Source organism: Lygodium microphyllum, chromosome 10 (genome assembly GCF_053477565.2).
Source record: "Lygodium microphyllum isolate KBCC chromosome 10, Lygodium_microphyllum_v1.1.10, whole genome shotgun sequence".
Taxonomy (NCBI): Eukaryota; Viridiplantae; Streptophyta; class Polypodiopsida; order Schizaeales; family Lygodiaceae; genus Lygodium; species Lygodium microphyllum.
The window spans coordinates 4,616,133-4,635,634 of NC_141144.1; positions in this window are offsets into that span (position 1 = coordinate 4,616,133).

Genomic DNA, 19,502 nt, shown 5'->3' on the forward strand with positions numbered 1-19,502 from the left:
TGGAACTATACAGTGACAGAGCTTGAGTGCTTAGCAATGGTGTTTGCACTGGAGAAGTTTCGACACTATTTATTGTCAATGCATTTTAAGTTCTACGTGGATCATGAAGCCCTGTCCTTCCTGATGAACAAAGCAGATGTTAAAGGACGACTGATGAGATGGTTGCTCCTATTCCAGAAGTTCAATTTTGAAGCGGTCACTAAGCTTGGCCGTTCCCATGTCCTAGCCGATCATCTGTCACGGATCCCTCAAATAGAAGAAGAGGAACAGGATGATCCAGACCTTCCTGATGCTTCCTTATTTCTAGTTGAAACAGTTACTCCCTGGTATGTAGACATAGCCAATCTCTTGGCAACTCAACAGTATCCTCCTGGCATCTCAAGCCGTGAGAAGAAGAAGTTTATGTTAGAATGATCCCCCTACACTTTGCTAGGCGGTGCACTGTACAAGAGAGGCAAAGATGAAGTGCTGCGAAGATGTGTTGCAGGGGATGAAATTGGCATAGTATTGAAAGCATGCCATGACGAACCATGTGGTGGAAACTTCACAAGAGAAGCGATAGCCAGGAAGGCTCTGTTGGTGGGATATTGGTGGGACTAACCCTCCACAAGGATGCATATGACTACTATAAGAGATGTGATGCTTGTCAGAGAATGGGGAAACCCACCAAAACAAGTGCCATGCCACTGCAACCCATTCTTCCCCTAAAGCTGTTCGAGAAGTGGGGGATTGATTTTGTGGGTCCCATTGATCCACCCACCAAACGGAAGCAGAATAGATACATCTTAGTATATACGGATTATGTCACAAAGTGATATGAAACTAAAGCCCTGAAGTGGGATGATGGTAACAGCGTAGCCCTGTTCATGTATGAAAATATTATCACCCGTTTTGGTAGTCCCCTCGAGCTGGTAAGTGACAGAGGTACTCATTTCCTTAACAAAATCATAGAGGAGCTGACGGAGCTGTATAAGATCCGCCATCGCAAGTCCACTCCTTATTACCCTAGAGCCAACGGCCAAGTTGAAGTCACCAATCGCATCCTCTGCTCGATCCTGACAAGAACGATTGCCGCACATCGTCACGACTGGGATGATCGACTTATAGAGGCCCTCTGGGCATACAGAACATCCCATAAGGCAGCTACATGACAGACCCCTTTCCAGCTAGTGTATGGTATAAAATCAGTCTTTCCTATTGAACTGGAATTGTCCTCTTTGCAAGTGGCAGTTAAAGAACGCTTGAGAGATGATGAGTCACTGCAAGGCCACCTCCTGCACTTGGAATACTTGGATGAGATACGGCGGATGGCCCTACAATGTATGGAAACCACTCAAGTGCGACGCAAAGCCTATCATGACAGTTTTATCAAGCACAAGGAGTTCAAAGAAGGTGATCTTGTCCAAGCCTATGATTCAAGATTTAACAAGTTTCTTGGCAAGCTTCAATAACGGTGGATGGGCCCATACAAGGTACTTCCTGTTAATCCTAATGGCTATGTTTAGGTGCAGATCGTTGATGCCTCTGATGATCCTTTCCTGATGAATGGCTATCGTCTGAAGAAGTACTTTCCTCCTTGGGGATCTTGACAATCAGAGTTGACCTACCCTTCCCCTTTTGGGTGTCGCATTGTCATTCTCTTCGTGCTTCTGATAGCCCTTATGATCTTCCTCATGAGGCGGTCTCGTTCTGTTAGCCCCTCACAGATATCTCTCAACCCAACCTTGTTCTCTTCTCGTCTAATCCAACAACGATGGCGAGGTTGGTCCTGACACATGGTATTTCTACCATTCTCTTTCTTAACAAAGATTAAAAAAAAAAAACAAAAACAAAGGAAAAAGAAAAAAACAAAAGAAAAAAAAAACAAACAAAGTGTTATGGGAGAAAAGGAAGAAATTCCTTGTCATAACAGGCCTCGTTCCAAGAAAAGGTGGAAACACCCTTGGGCAAAAAGCTGACTGTGGAAAAGGTGGTAACACCCCACAGTTTAGGATAGCTGACTCATCAGCAGTACCTTTCCAGTAAGTAATTTGAAGCCATCTCCCTTGGTGCGTTGTCTCTGCAATATCAATCCGTCTGTCCTTCTTAACAGACAATATTTCTTACAAATAATTGAAGTACAAGACTTGTTGGCTGCCTCCCTGGGTACGCCTCGTCTTTAATACCCTAACGACAACAACAACTGACATGATCTTCATCACCAACCCCTTGAGTGATGTGAGCTTTCATCCTTACAGGATGGGGACGTGAGTATGGGCTGCCCTCTGTATCTATCAGTGAGAGTGTGAGACAGAGGGTGGGGTGAGTGACCAGTCATTCCCTTCAAATCAAATGAGAGGTGAGATGTGTGAACAGAGTGTTGCACGCACGGGGTGGGCCTCTCAATGCACAATGCATGATCTGTTCCTGTGTGCACTGCACCATAAGGCTCCCTGGCCTTCATTCTTGCACTGTATGCCGGCACCGGGCGGGATGCACTATTGCACCATCAATTGTGCACAAGGCATACAACCTCTCCACAAGTGACAGCGAGGATTACATTAATGGGTTTTAGGAATGGGCTGCCCTCTGTATCTTTCAACCGAATGTGAGACAGAGGGTGGGTTGAGTGTGACTGGTGTTTCTTCAATCAAGTATTGAGAGGTGAGGATTGAGAGATGTTACAACCATTGGAATCAGGTACATTCTCGTTTCCCTATGCACCCATGGGATGGGTCTCTCCTATCAGCACAAGACACATCACTCTGTTCTGAACACTGAACTGCAAGGCTCCCTGGCCTTCCTACTTGCACCTATGCTAGACGGGTTGGACGCACTGTTGCACCATCAATTGTGTACCCTGGCATACTCCCCCTACACCACCCCCTTGTCGATTCCTAAATCAGGTGTGAGCTTTGGGTTTCATTATTATTCACTCGAGTGATGTTAGTAATAGGGCGAGTGACTGTTTCATTCCATTTGAGTGATCGTGAGTTGAGTGCAATATTCCTCATCATCGACGAATTTCCTGCGATTCCTTCAACCAGCTACCTCCCTAGGTACTGCCGTATGGTCCCTGCCACGAAGGACGTGTGCTATGAAGACACCTTGGTACCTCCTGCAATAATTGACAACGATACAAGATGCAACCTCGATAGTCGACATTACTCCTCGGCAATATGGGCCAAGTTTTTCTAACCCTATACCTTCTGTTTCTCAGTGACGGTCATGTGTTAAGTGTGGGGACGTTCGTGGTTGATCTGATGTGTGGTACTAGGTCCTTGATATTCGCTTTACCCTTCCTGTTAAGGTTTTAAGTGTGGGGACGCGTCCCTGCTCGTCTATGTTGCATACCCCTATGCATATACCCTACTATGATCATGCATCTATGCCATGACTTCATTTTACCTTGATGGGGTACCTTCCCCACTTATCCGTTATATTTCTGCGTGTCCCCAGAGCTGTTCCTTGACCCTTTGCCTTTATCCATTGTTTTGCTATTTTTCTAGGCGAACGCACCCTACGTTCACTGGGACTCACATCCGACCTTATAGCCCTGTTTGTCCCTTTGAATGGTCCATTTTTCCTTTTTACCAACCCCTATTCCGATAGATGGTTCTAAAGTTATTAATTTTTGAAGCGATTCTCGTAAATTGGACAGTTTTCCATGTGAACGCGTCTTTATTGCTTTGGAACACTGATCTGATGTGCCGGCCCTACCCTACCCATTTCTCTTGATATTTTTTCTTTTTATTCCCGTCATTCCGATGCACGGTTGATCCGCTATTAATTTTTGCGAGTTTTCGGGCTCTTTTCGTGCCTATTTTTTACATTTTTTCATGTGAACCTGTCCTATTTTCACCAAAATTCCAGTTTCACTTGACAGTCGTGTCTGTCCGCCTTTCCCCCACTTTTTTCTTTTTCCTCCTCCCTCTTTTGACTGCTGGATTTTTAGTTATTAATTTTTTCGAGTGTTTTTGGGTGTTTTTTTGTGTTTTTCCCATGTGAACCCCTCCTAATCCCCCCAAACTGAGTTTGATGTGCCAGCCCTTTGAATCCCTTTCCCTCGGACATTTTTCCTGTTTACTGCACTTCGTTTCAGCAATTGATTCTTCTTGTATTAATTTTCGAGTTAATTCTCGGGTCTGTTTTTGGGGTTTTTCCCATGTGAATGCATTCTATCTCACTCGGAACTGTGTTTCACCATGATGGGTTGTTGGATACGTTATTTTGCACATTTTTTCTTCTTTCCGCACTTCGTTATGACGAGCATATTTTCGGATATTAATACACGTATATGTTTTTAAGTCTATTTTTTGCGTTTTTTTCCATGTGAACACCCTGATTTTGCCCCGGAACCCGTGTTACATTTTTCTATCATCTTCCCCTTGTCTCTCGACACATTTTTTCTTTTAAAGCACAAAACAAAACAATATATAATCATAACAAATTTTTTTATAAAAAAAACATAATACTAATAAAAATCACCAAAACTTATCAAACACCCAAGACAACACCACAAACATATAATCAAACACCACTATTCAACAAATCTAAAAAAAAAAAGTGAACATAGCAACAAAGAAGGGAAAAAAAACAACCAAACAAAACACAAAAACAAACGAAAACTGACGAAAAACAACACAAAACAAAAAAAAAGAAGAAAAAGAAAACAAGAGAAAAAAGAAAAGAAAAGAAAAAACACAAACACGTACCTATTTGTTCATTCCTCGCGCCTCCTCCCCATACGATCCTCCTCCCCACGCGCCTCCTCCCCCACGATCTCCTCCCTTCTTTGCCTCGCTGCTCCCACCTCGATCCTCTCCTTCTCTCCCTCCTCACCTGGCCGCCTCGCCCTGCCTCCCTCCCTCCTCCACAGCCCTGCCTCCCTGTCTCCTCCATGACGCCTCTCCACGCCTCTTCTACACCCCGCCTACCTTTCCTCCTCCTCCTACCCCACCGCCGCGGGCCGCCTACCTTCCCTCCTCCTCCTCGCCACTTTCGCCACCCTCTCCAGCGCACCACCTCCTCTCCAGCCGCCCGCCACGTCCGCCGCGTCTTCCTCGCTTACCTCCCCTCCTCCTCCAACCACGCTGTCTCCTCCTGCCGCGGGCCGCCGTCGTTTTTTTTCTCCTTCTCCTCCCTGTCAGTTTCTAATTCCCTTCACTTCATTAACTTAAGTTAATTAACTTAATTCACGTAGGTTACTTAATTTACTTAATTCACTTAGGTTACTTAATTTACCTAATCAACCTAATTAACCTAATTTACCTAATTAACCTAATCCCCTTAATCAACTTAATTAACCTAATCACTCTAATCCACTTACTTTATTTAATCACCCTACTCAACCTAATTCACTTAATCACCTTCATTAACTTAACTAACCTAAGTTACCCTCACCTAACCTAACTTTGCTCACTTACTTCACTAACCCCCGTTTTCCCTCGTTTTAGGCCCCGTTTTAGCCCCCGTTCTTGCCCTTTTCCCATTTACCTCTCCTGTTCACACGCAGCGCGTGCACGAGTTTGTGGGAATTTTCCAGTGGGTGTTCACGCGCAAGGACGCACATTTGGTTTTCTCCGTACGGTGGTGCGTGCCATCCCCGAGTACACACAGCTGTTCACATGCAGCCCGGGTATCTCTTTTGATTTACCACAAATTCGAGAAAATACCTTAAAAAATACATAAAAACACTTAAAAACATTAAAACATTCATAAAAATTTACTTTTGAAAAAAATCCTTACTAAATTAGGTAATTTTTTGGTTGATCTTGTTGATTATAATATAAAGAATTAATTGTAAAAAATAAAATAATATTTAAAATCCTTTTAAAATTCACTAAAAATTGAGAAAAATTCATTAAAAATGTCTAAAAATCAGAATTAAATTAAAAAAAAGCATAGAAAATTCTATCAATGCATTTGATTACTTTTTAAAATATTTTAAAATAAAAATTATACAAAAATAGATAAAAAATAAAATAAAAAAATAAAAACACACCTAAATTATAATAAAAAAATACTAATAACAATCTCACCCAAACACTAATCAACATTACCTAAACCAAATTTTTATTTTTTCCAGTCAGTGGTTTTTGCTTTTTTTGTTGGATTCCTTGCATTTGGGACTACTCAGTGCGCCCTCAGTCTCTTACATACACACCCCTACTAGGTATCTATTTTTCGTGCTTTATTTATTTTGGTCATCCCTTAACCACAGTTAATTGTTAAAATGAACTTTATTTTCACCAACTTTTCCACGCGCGCTCGCGCTTAACACACATTTTTCTAATAACTTAAAATCAACCCGCAGTTAACTTTGCACACGCTACGTGCGCTTCAGAGGCACTTTAATTTTTAATAAAAACGAACCAGCCGTCACAAAAATACACGTATTGAAAAAGAAGAGCGCTTCAAACACATTAAATTTTTAATTAATGAATATGCGTTTAGAGACCTGAGTCTGGGGATTGCAGTCCGGGTTTCGTTAACAGCACCGTTTCACATTAATAAATTGTAACTAACAATTTAAAAATGAATCGTCGTTTTCTTATTAAGGTTTACAACCTAATAAAATTTCAACAATTGTTAATAATTTCTTAAAATGAACCCTTCACTAAAATCATTCCCCTCACTGCACTTTTTTTCCCTTTTCAATAAATACGCTTCATGGGATGGGCACATATAGCCCTTTAAGTTGACATTGTTTATCAAAGTTTTGGTTATGTCCTGATTAGGTTTTTGAGGTATTATGGTTTGATTGTGTGATACGATTATGGGGGCGGTCTGTAGTTTTCTTTTTTTTGCTTGATATAGGGTATTGGGTGTCTGTTTGTTGTATAGCATGGAGCTTTTGGTTGCATATATATAGGGGTCATGCAGAATCTTTTCTAGGATGTGGGTTGTTTGGGGTGGTCAATTGGTTAGTTATATCTGTGTGTGCTTATTTTGATCAATTTCTTTTTTATAGCTATTTTGTTATTTTACAGGCATTCTTTGTGATTGTCTGTGTTTGTGGTGTGTGTGCATTCCATCTGAATGGCGCCTCAAGCTCCTCCTCTTGTTCAGTATGTCCCATTGATCAGTAGGGATTATTCTTCCCTATTGACTTTTGAGCCTATCGCGAAAGCCGGCCTTGCAATTTTTGTGGCTGCTTCACTCCCTTTGATTCTAGACGATCCAGCCCTATGTGATAAGTTTCTTGTGTCATACAGTAAGAAATCGGGCTTGGTTCATGGTACTTCCATGGTTTTGACATCTAGAGGGTTAGGGAAGGCTTTGTCTCTTCTCTACAAAGGAGAACCCTTTGTTACAGCCAGATAACTATTCTCAAATGACGAGATTCTCAAGTTGTTACAGAAGCAGACTAAAGAGGTCCTCGATGTCAAGAAGGTGATTAACACTTTAAGAGTGTATTTTTCCATTATCACTGATCCTCTCTGAAAGTTAGTCTGCCAATTTCTCCAAGACAGGTTCATGCCTGCCAAAACACCATCTCACTATTTGTACAAGGAGCTCTTCATAGCTTCCAAGATGGTGTTAAAAGGGGTTGCCATTGATTGGAGTACTTACCTGCTTATGAAGATAGACCAACATTTTGTCAAAGTGACTAGAGGGAATGTTACCAATGTAACCTATGGTTCATATTTATATGCTTTCTTGACATACTCAGGCCTTAAGAAGGGTGTGTTAACCCCCTCCTCCATCTGATCCAGTACCTCCCCCTCCACCTTCAAAAGATTCAGAACCCATTCACATAGAGGATCTTGATTCCCCTCCTCCATTGGTCATTCAACAGAAGCGCTTGAAATGTGTGGCAGAGAAAATTCCACCAGTCATTCCTTCAGTAACAGTTCTTGCTACCTCTGGAAGTGACTTCCCTGCCTACCTCATATGTAACAACTTATTCAGGGCACATCGAGAGGGTTCTTTGAAAATATCAATTCCTTCGCTGAATAATTTAGTGTCAGGGGATGCCATTCCTTTCCTTTGTAACGACGTCCAGAGTTCTATTGAACTCTCAATGACAGCTTGTGTTCAACAGTTATATGGTTCTTTCTATGAAGAATTGATGCAATCCAAAGACCAGTTGCATAAGGTAACCACAGAGTTAGCCTCTGCTAAAGACACTCTTACTGATCTGTTTAAGTAGATGGAGCAACAAACACAAATGATTGAGACCCAGAGAGAAAAAATATATTCTTTGAAAATTCAGTTAGCAGAGGCTCAGTCAGAGGTCACTAGAGTTTTGGAAGAGAAAGAGAAAATGTCCAAAGAAGCTCAAGAGTTTAAGACTCTTTTAGATACGAAACTGTCAGCTTTGCAGACTGCTCACAATACACTGGAATCCCAAGCTTCCCAGATTAAGCAGTTGCAGGACCAACTGGCGCAGTCATGGTCCATTTCTCCAAGCACCAATGTTCCTATGATTCCTTCTATATCTCAGCAGAACTTAGCAGTTCTCCAGAGACAGGTCACATTATGTCTATTTTTTCAAGATAAAGTGGAAAGATTGCAATCCAAGATGGATTTATTATGGTCTACATTTGAGCACTTTCAGGAGTATGTTCCTCCGGACCATTCCTTTTTTGTCCACTATTAGTTGCAGAAGTTGGCATTCTATATTAAGCTCTCAACGATGGATCTCCCTCTTCCAAAGGATGGTTGGAGTGGGGCTTGATCTTCTGATTTACTGACAGAAGTTGTCTGTATAGCCTTTGAAGATTCCGTGACGACGGATACCATGTTGCTGTCTTACATATATCTACAAGGTGATCTGTTAATTTCAGATGATATAGATCTAGCTTGGTATGTGGGGGATGTGGTCTTACAAGCTACCTTATATGTCAACCAGATTTCAAGAGGTTGCACATATCTCTCATCAGAGTCACTCTATCAAATGTCCATGAAATATATTATGGAATATGAAACCAACCAAAAAGTGTGAAGAATTTAAGAATGGTGTGTCTTACATGTTGAGATAATGAGGTGACGGTGGGATGGTGCATGTGTGTGTGTGTGTATACATACATACAAATCTCTACAAAATGCCAAGGTGACCTATGGGACAACACCAAAGTACATATATGTCTAATGTCATCTCATCACTTGGAAGTGAAAGAGAAATGTATCCTAGGATGATAAGGCTAACAATTGAGCTCTTTAGTGAACTTATATTCTTTTTTTCCTTAGGTCACGAGGACGCTTCCTTTCTAAGTGTGGGGATATGTTGAGAGTGGAAAAAGACTGAATTTTTGACTGATTTTTGTTGTTTTTGAGGTCTGAATGATTGATTTTTGATGGATTTAGAGTGATGTATGGTTGTTAATGGAAGTGTTTGAGAGTGTTTTAGATAATATTTATTATTTTTTGGAAGCTCATGATGATTCTTAGTAGAAATATAAGGCTCTGTGATGTTCTGATAGGTTCTGATACCTTCTGTATAGCCTCTGTTTTGTTCTGATTTTCTTATGTATGAAGCATGGATTGATGATTGATGAGGAGTGGAATCTTTTGGAAGCTTATTGAATAGTTTTTGATAGTATGTAATGGTTTTAGTATGAGTTATGAGGTTTTGATGTTCTCTGATGACCTTCTGTAACCCTATGTAAACCTTCTATAGAGCCTCTGTCTCTGTTCTGTATCTGCTCTATTCCTGTTCTATTCTGTTCTGTAGATCTTCTGCAAGTACTCTGTAGAATGTATGTGTGACTTTGGGAAAGTTTTCTAACTTTTGGAAAGGATGAATCTAAGTTCAAAAGAGCTAAAACAAATGGAAGAAGCAGCTGCTGAAGATTGAAGAGAAGACTGAAGTGACATTGATAGTAGTGAGCTATGAAGAGACACTGTAGTGGCTTTGGTGCCTCTTCACAATAGACATACCTCTTGGGAGGTGCATCCACGACCTAAGAAGGATTATTGAGAGTCATTATTGAGTATTTTAGTAAGGAGATGATATACTATTGAGAGAGGGAGAGAGAGAGAGAGAGAGAGAGAGTCAGAGATAGTCAATTCTATCAAAACAATGTATCTTTCTATGAGAGATCAAGAGAGAAAACTATGAAGACAATGAAGATGAATACTATGTGATTGATTTCCATTCAAAAGTGGTGTATTCCTCTGTGTTCTTTGTTCTATTGATGGATTCTTTGAAGATCTTGAAGATTATGGTTGATTCTATCAAATTCGTGGGAGATATCTACTATGATGCTGCATGAAGAATTGTTGTTTTCTTTGTTTTGGTCATCAAAAGAATGAAATAAAAGCTTGTTGATGTTACAAGATAGATTTTCTTGCAGTAGAATCCCCTTTTTCTTGGTGTTCCTCTTGGGGCTCCAAGAGGCCTCTAGCTTGTCATACTATGATTGCCAAGTGAAAGAAATAAAAATGATTAAACTTACAAAAACAAAACATCACAGGAACCAAGTAGCAAGTACCAAAACTTCCAAGCATAATGCCATTATTAACCATTTTAGCAATGACAACCAATGTACCAAAGAGCATCAAATATCCACCAAGAGATACCAACAATAGCTACAAGCAGCACCAAAGGAAAGCTTTGTACTAAAAATAGCATGACAAATTACCAATAAACACCAAAGGCACCGAAGACTACAAGAAAACACTTAGTACTGAAGAAACCAAAAGATACCAAATGTACCAAGTTCAATAGCTTGCTTCATGTATCATAGAGCTTTAAGTACACCAAGTATAAGAACTAGCAAAATATACCTAAAAGAGATAGAGACAATACTAATTAGCTTTTTAGTAATGGAAACATCCAAAGAGTACTTAGAATCTCTAGATGGTATCAAAACAATCTCAAAAGTAACAAATGCATCCAAAAATACAAAATGCTATGAAAAGATTAAGGGGAAGTACCAAAAAACACCAATTGCACCAAAGGTTCAAAAACTACCAAAAACCACTAATTGCACCAAAGGTTAAAAAAATAATGTATCAAGTTCTACTAAATGCTTCAATTATCAGAGAACTTAAAATATACCAAAGAGTACAAGAACCACCAAAATATCCTGAAAAGAGCATGAGGCAGTACAAATAATCTTTTTAGTAACGAGAATAGCCAAGGAAAGTACCAAGAAGCACCTAATGGTATTGAAAGATTTCAAGAGTACCAAATATATCCAAAACAATCAAGTGCTCCAAAAGGATTAAGAGGCAATAAAGCACCAATTTCACAAAAGGTTTAGAAAACATCTTATAATCCTAGAGTACCAAAAACCACCAAATGCACCCTATATTTTCAAGTGTATCAAGTGCAATCCCTAAACCTAGTACACCAAAGAGAACCAAATATATCAAATAGGATGAGATCAACCAAATACTTTGAGAATGGACCAAGTTTTTCCAAATGCTTCAAGTATCAAAGAGCTTAAATGTACCAAAGAGTATAGGAAACACCAAAATATACCAGAAAGAGCAAGAGTACCAAATGTATTCAAAACCACCAAGTGCTCCCAAAATATTGGGAGGAAGTTTTGGGGGCAAACCAAGACAAAGTTCATTGAGTATACCTGCTCAAGCTCATTCTCTTGTCCAAGCTATTTTATGTTCTCACTCACCCCAAGATGTTGTAGCATTCATTGGATTGCTCCTAGGTTAGCTTCCATCTCCTTTACCTCTACATCATTACATAGAATTTATTGTCGAAGCTCTTGGAGGCATGCTTTATACACTTTACTATTCAATGTACTCTTGGTCTTGCTAGGCATCCGAACAATGACTCTAAGTTAGTAATGTAATCACAGACTGGCCCTACACATGCATGCCGCCTCGATCGACTCTGTAAAAATGCCACTCACACACTTTTGAGGCAAGGCTTCTTTCTAGGAGGGATACTAGCATGGGAGCACCCTTTGCCCTTCTCCATCTCTCAATATTTTTTTCCAACCCCCTTGGCATGCTCCTATACATCTGAATTATACTTTCCCCAAACTTGCCCCATGCCACTTTGTGGCCTATAGGGTCTTCCATCCCATCATGGTATTGCTCAAATGCATAGCACCATGGAAACCTGGCTGTGGTCTCACCACAAGATGGAGGTGCTTGATACACCTTGTGGAAAAGCAACTTGCGATCTTCCACCAAGTGAGGGTGCACATGGCTCAGGTAGATCTTTGCATCTTTTTGATGCTTGTGCTTGAAGACTGGTCTTCATAGAGGGCATCTTTGCTTAATGCCTTGGAAGCCCCCCTTCCTACTCCTTGTACAACTCCTTTACCTATAACAAAATTTGCTCAGTTGTGGGTACTCTTCCATTTTATTTTTTCCTGAGAGATGCCGAGCGATACTTTGGAGTTAGACATACCATGGCTCTCTTTTGAAAAATAACATGCTTAATGTATATACATTTTATTTTTGTGTTTTGGGTGTCAAGGGGGAGGGGGAGGGGTGGGTTCAACTACCCAAAATTATGTGGATACAAAGCAACATGTTTGCTAATACAGTCTTGGATGAGGTTTTGCCCAGTGTAGCAGCATCAAATTTGGTGCTATTGCACCACCAAATTTGATACTATAAAGGTTTAGTCTCTTTATTGCTTTTCTTAGAAAGGTAGAAAACTAGACAACCATCTACACAAGCTCTTATGAATTGAAACTATGAGATCATGCAATAATGTTGCTTTGATATTAGAATTGCTCTCTACACAAGCATGCATTGGAAGATTTGATGCCTTCGGTGATTTAAAAAAAATGTTAACACAGACTTGTATTGATGTGTAAAGGTAAAATTTACAGCCTAAAAAGGAAGCCAAAGCTTGCTAAAAGGCTTTAAAGTTTAGTAGCCACTTTATACACGTTTCTTACATCCTACGTGGTGTTAGGATTTGACATGTACCCCTTTTTTGTAGGATAGCTTCTTTCGAACCTTGCAAATCCCAATTGCATGGCAAATTTGAACATCGTTAATCCATTGAGAATCATAGTAAATTTAGATTTGAAAAGATAGAGTTGAATTAATAAATATCAAGCATTACATATAACGATCGCCACTTGACATGGGCATTACATATAACTATGGCAATCATAGTAAATTCATGCCTAGTACCATTTGAAGGCCAAAGTTACAATAGAGAACCCACTTTAACCCTTAAGAGAAAAAAGGTTAGATAATTATCAAGCACATATTATATGGCTTAAATTATTTTTGATTTTGGATGGATATTCCTTATTATTATCCATCCATTAACATCTTTCCAAAAACTTTATAGTTCCATATGGATTGACAATTCTTTAGGTTGATAGTCCCATGTTAATTTGCCATTCTTAGGACTAGTTGGAGACCCTTGGACCAACTTTGCATCTTGAGTTTAATCTTAATGTACAGCCAATCGAATCTTTGCTTCAGTATGAGCCTACTGACTCCAATTGACCCCAATTGGACAATCAAGGTATCTCAGTGGTGCCCCAAGTTGTTATACTATCTTAAAGTTGATCTCTATGAGCTAGCTCAGGGGAGGGTCCCATGAGAGCATGATTATCTCTATTTTTTCCTTCTCGATTTTAGAGCCAAATGGAATAAGAACGTCTTCATATATTTGAAGAAGTTCTTTCGTGGAAGGTTTTCCCAAACCCCATCACTTGCAGAAGATGGCCACAAACCCCATCACTTGGAGGATTCCTAGATAACAGAGAGGATCATGAGAGCCTATCATAAGGATTTTTGAAATCTATGATCAAAAGGAGGTCTCTAGCCTACAAGATTTTCTTGCCTCATGAACACAATTCTCACCCTTACATCGTACGAGGGTTGCCACCATGCAATATGAGTGCCTTCTACTCCCCATTGACATGGGAATCTCTCGCTTGGTGGTGACCCATGTAGGGTTATCACCAAGTGATATTGTACTCTCCACCCTTGGGAGGGTCCTCTCTCACTTTGCGGTAATCCATTGTGGGTTTAAACCACGTGAGGGTCACAACCGAGCAATAAGCTCTTAGGAATTGAAACAGTGAGATTGAGCAATGATGTTGCTTTGATGTCACCATTCACCATATTATGTGCCAATATGGTAGACTGCATAAAGTCTCGGATTGCTTCATGGAACAACTATCCTTGCTTGCACTAGTATTTGGGGTCCGTGTCTCCTCCAACATAGACCGTAGTGTCTTGTTGATGCTACGAGGGGATTTTCATCCCCTCCTTATGCTTCGTCATTGGGGGCCTTCATTGGGGCAGATTTAACAATCCCCTTTCTTGGTGGAGTCCTCATGGCAACATGCAAATAGCCAAACTAGGTGCAAAGCACCAAAAAGAGAGTTTGAACAGCACAATAAAGAGCTCTGGGGCTGTGTTGAGAGCTTAATGGTTGGAGGAGGCTCAGGCTGTATCTGGGGTAGCGAGGTTGAGCACGTCTCCTATGCCTCATTAATTGGACGATGGTGAGATTCATTTGTGGGATATGATGTTTCTTAGTAGTTCAAACTCAAGTCTACTTGACTTGAACTCCATCCATACATGATCATAATGACACCATGTATGTACATCATGTCTTGACATCATTTGGATTAGCGATGTGTTCAAAATTCTTTACAATTTTAACTTTTCTTATCTAGGGATTTTCCTCCAAAATCCAAATTAAGAATTAATGGAAGCACCAACCAAGTAGAAAAAATTGTTCCTTTTCTTATACCACCAAACCATGCTTTCATCCACCAAGGGCTAAATTTTCCTTTTTTTTTCCCAATGGTGTTTTTTACAAATTGCACAACACCTTCTATCTCCTCAATTTTTTATTGGGCCAAAAATTGACCTCAAATCTACCCTAATGGATAGACAAAATGAAGGTAACCCTCAATAGTAAAAGGAACATAATGCTTGAAATATTAAGACCAAAGCCTTAAGGTCAAAACTCATGAATTTTAAAGAAATAACAATTGAAAGATGCATAGACCAATTCATCCTAGCAAAAGGAACACATCTACAAAAGTGTAATCAAATAGGATTGCAAGACTACACAACAATGGAAAAGCAAATATTGTTGAAAGATGTGCTTGAGGAGTTGAAAGTAGTGCTAGAAAGCTTTCACATTGCAACCAACAAAGACATTAGTGAGGTATTACCAATAGGATTAGAAGACTGATATAGCACTTTGGCAGGAAAGAGTAAGGACATGTTAGATAAGTTGATGGACTTGAAAATAGCGGCTCACCATTAGAAGGAAAATACACAGCAAGAGTTCAATGATATAAGAAGGCTATTCTACAACAAAGACATTAGTGAGGTATTACCAATAGGATTAGAAGACCGATATAGCACTTTGGTCGGAAAGATTAAGGACATGTTAGATAAGTTGATGGACTTGAAAATAGCGGCTCATCATTAGAAGGAAAATACACAGCAAGAGATCAATGATATAAGAAGGCTATTCTACAATGTAAGTGTAGAATCTTCTATTCACTAAGTCATTGACTTGGTACAATGGAGACTTACACCCTCAATTTCTAAACACATACAACCAATTCTTTGTTGGTTAGTTCTAGGGACTAAACATAAATTCCCTTGGTCATTAAGCAAATAGGAAAGTGTATAGCAAGGGATAACCCTTATAGCTTCATAGAGCAATTTGAGTAGTTGTGCGAGATGCACAACCTCATTGTCAATGATAAGAGGGCTCATGCCTTTGGAATTTTCTTGAGAAACAAAGGTAGAACATGGTTTATAGGTCTAGATGCTAACAAGAAAGTGTGCTTCTTTAACCTTAAGAACTTGTTCAACATGCGGTTCATAGAGACTAGGTATTGGGGACAACCACATTGTATGGATCGTGAATCTACAACAAAAAATGGAAGAGAGTATGCACTAATACATCTCCAAGGTATGAAGATTTTATAAAGTGAATCCCTCTTACTGATAGGCCAAATGCCAAGGTTGTCACAAAAGCATGTGTGAAGGAAACTAGTATGAATGCATCTATGAAGCGATGGCCAATAATTTGATGCTAGTAGATAGGTCTAACTTGAATGTAGTTTTGGATGAGGCCATATGTATCAATGCCTTGCATAGAGAAAGAAACTAAGACAAAAAGGGTAGGTTTGATAATGATGCTACAGCATTAGGAAGTATACAAGACCTCCTCACATCATTCAAACATCATGAGACTAAACTACTTGGACTCAATGGTGCCTTAAAGCAGCCACGGATTCATTGGCAAAAAATTTAGTGCATGCATTGTGGGGGCAACTATCTCCCATTTGAGTGTTCTAGTCCTCATCAAGTTCGTACAAATTGGGGATCCATATTGGACACAAAATAGTCTAGTACAAATTGAGCTCCTAAACACTTGCCCTATGTAAATCCTTTCAATAAAAATCTATATTCATGTAAGAATAGGGTACAAAATTACCTTAGGCCTGCAATAGTTAGCTTTTCTAGTTCCCATTGAGCAAAAACCAACATCACAAAGAGCAAAAATCAATCCTTTAGGCATACCTCGATCCCTAGCTTTGATCATCACTTATCCTTTGAGTGATGCTCTTGTGCACCACATAGAGGAGTTGATCAAAGAAGAGGAATACATGAACCCACATATAACCTATGATGAGGATGATTACAAAATCCTCATGGACTACCAATCCATATTGGTCATAATGTCTAGGCAAGGAAGAAAAAGAGCTCCAACATAGTTGAAGGATCCCATCAAATGCTAGAAATGTAGAAAAATCGGACGTGTTTCTACTGAAAATTCAATCATCCAGGAATAGCCAAGTGGATCACAATGTCCTAAATGTAGCAAAACACATATGTATCCTAATTGTCCTAGGCAAAAAGCCAACACAAATAAAGCCAATCTAACCATTGGTTTCAATGCAGAAATGTGAAACTCAATTTTTTTTTGCACTGGCTTCAATGAGTGTGATAATACTGCTTAGGTTGTTGATGTACAATACCTCTAACCTTTAGAAAGCATTTAAATAATGGATAGAAGGTGGGGCGGAACCTTAGAATCCACAAGTTTATGTAGTCCAAGGAACAATAGGAACATCAAGGCATTTAATTCTTCTCCAATGGCTCTCAAAATCAACACATTTTGGCAGGGAGCAAAGAGTCACACCATCCTTTCTATGGAGGCCTTGGGTGGCTTATTGAGAAGAAGAGGAATCATTGAGATGATTGCAGAAGTCAATCTCGTCAATTAGCTAGTGCTTGAGACATGGGAAAGTCCACCCATTAAGTAAGTGCATTTCAACCTTATAGTGGCCAAAAAGCTACAAGGTATGACCAGTGAAGGCAACCCTCCCACGACAACAAACCGAACACAAAACCGAGGAAACAACACACAAAATCTATGTGTATGGCTTTGCCATTGATCTCAAAACATGAAAGAACCACAAATTTTTCTCTTAATAACAAATAGATTCATTATCTTCATCATCTTCATCCATATCTTCAACCATTATGCACAAGAGAAAGAGAAAAAGGAAAAGAGATTTTTTTACACAAAGGACACAGGGGAGAGAAAGAATGGGACCATAAAGGGAGAATGTGAGAATCTTGAAAGAAAGAAGAGAAAGAGGTACATAATCAGCCATGCACTCTGCCCCACTTTTTTCCCAAAAGACACTGGAACCTTCATATTTTTTATTTTTAAAAATTTTGGATACATTTCTATTTGTAAGTCTTTATTCCTTAGTTTTTTATTCTCTCTAGCTCTTTAGAAGTGCATGCATGTATACTTTATGTATACCATTTATTTATGATGGATGTGGATGTGGCCCCCTCATGTGGGGTGTATTTTAGTGATTTTACAACAAAATGAATGTGGATGTGGCCTCCTCATGTGGGGTGTATTTTAGTGATTTTACAACAAAATGAATATTATTATTTGAACCATAAAAAATATAAATGTGATATATGCACATATCTTTTTATGACTTGTTATTGTGCTTCTTTGGGTGTCATCATTTCCTCCCATTGGTGCGCAGATCGGATGCTGTACGCTTGTGTAGTGAATGCCGGAAGGTCCTCAAGAACAATAGAACTCTACTTTTTGCACAAAATTCAAGGTAAAAAAGCATTAACAACATGAACAAGAGACCAATTGGGTGCAATCTCCCCCCATGCCTTGTGTGAACTCTCCACAAAGCATGTATTTTATGTATTAATCATCTTCAAGCTCAAATAATAGCCCAAATTACAAAATAGCAAGCTTTTAGCTTTTGAGTTTGCTTTAGCACAAAATAGGAATAAAGCTAATGGACGGTGCCCAAAGAGTCTGGCATGCCCAATACGATGTCCAAGTAGAAATAACATAATCGTGCGCCCATGCGCATACAAAATAATAAATAAATATCCAACGCCTCAATAAATAGGCGTAACAAAATATAGGCGCCATGCCTAAGGTATGCGCCCATCAAAATATAAATGATAAATCGAATACTCGCTATCCTCCAATGCTTTCCTCCGCCACTGCTGCTATCTCTACACATCAACTGAAGCATTCACAATCCTTAGTAAAATAATACAATTAAACCGACAAAAGTGAATACCTAGCAGTCTTCAGCTACATAAATAAATCAAATGGTTAGAAATCAATCCTAACCTTAATTTATTACGAGTGCGCACTCTAAACTCATAAACGTTTATTAATTTAATATGCATTTTGCGGAATCACCCACTATGGAATCACCCATGTACACACTAAATTAATGAAACGCCCGAAAAGGATAGGCGTCCCCATCAACTTCTTGCACAAAGAATCCACTTTGTGTATGAGCCCCGGTCAACAAAGTTTACGGAATCCACCGTAAAACCTCACGGAATCCACTGTGAAATATGCCTCCTGGCATCATACCCTCGGGGTGGGATAGCAATTGACCTCAATTGCTATTAGCTCAATGTGGAGCTAACAGAGTGGGGAAAGCATTTAAGTCTCTAGCGTGCATCCATTGTGCTTCTTCTCTACAGGATGGTTCTTAAATTTGACTAGATATCTAGAATATCTTCGGCCAGTTCTAGTGGTCATAAAATCGGTATCTATGATAGCTTCAGGTTCAAGTATTTCAGTCTCTTCCTCTAACAAAGGTGGGTTTTCATAAACAGGGTGTACAGGTAGTTGGCCTCTAAATGGTCGTAATAAACTAATGTGAAATGTGTTGTGAATTTTCCAATGAGGTGGTAATTCTAACTTGAATGCATTGTCATTAATTTTATGAATGATCCTAAACGGTCCATAGAATCTAGGGGCTAATTTCACAACTGGGTGTCTATCTACACTTTGTAATCTACGTTTTTCTATTCTCAACCAAACATAGTCATCAACTTTGAAATTCATTGCTTGTCTTTTCTTATTGGCTTGTTTGGTATATGATTGCTGGGCTTTGGTAATCATGTCTTTAACCTCATCAAAAATAGTATTGTGCATACTAGCAATATCATCAGCACTCTGAATTCTATTTGACAAAGATGCAATAGGTGTAGACAATCTATAACCATAAATCACTTCAAACGGTGCTTTCTTTGTAGATGTGTGTGGTGTATTGTTATATGCAAACTGTAAT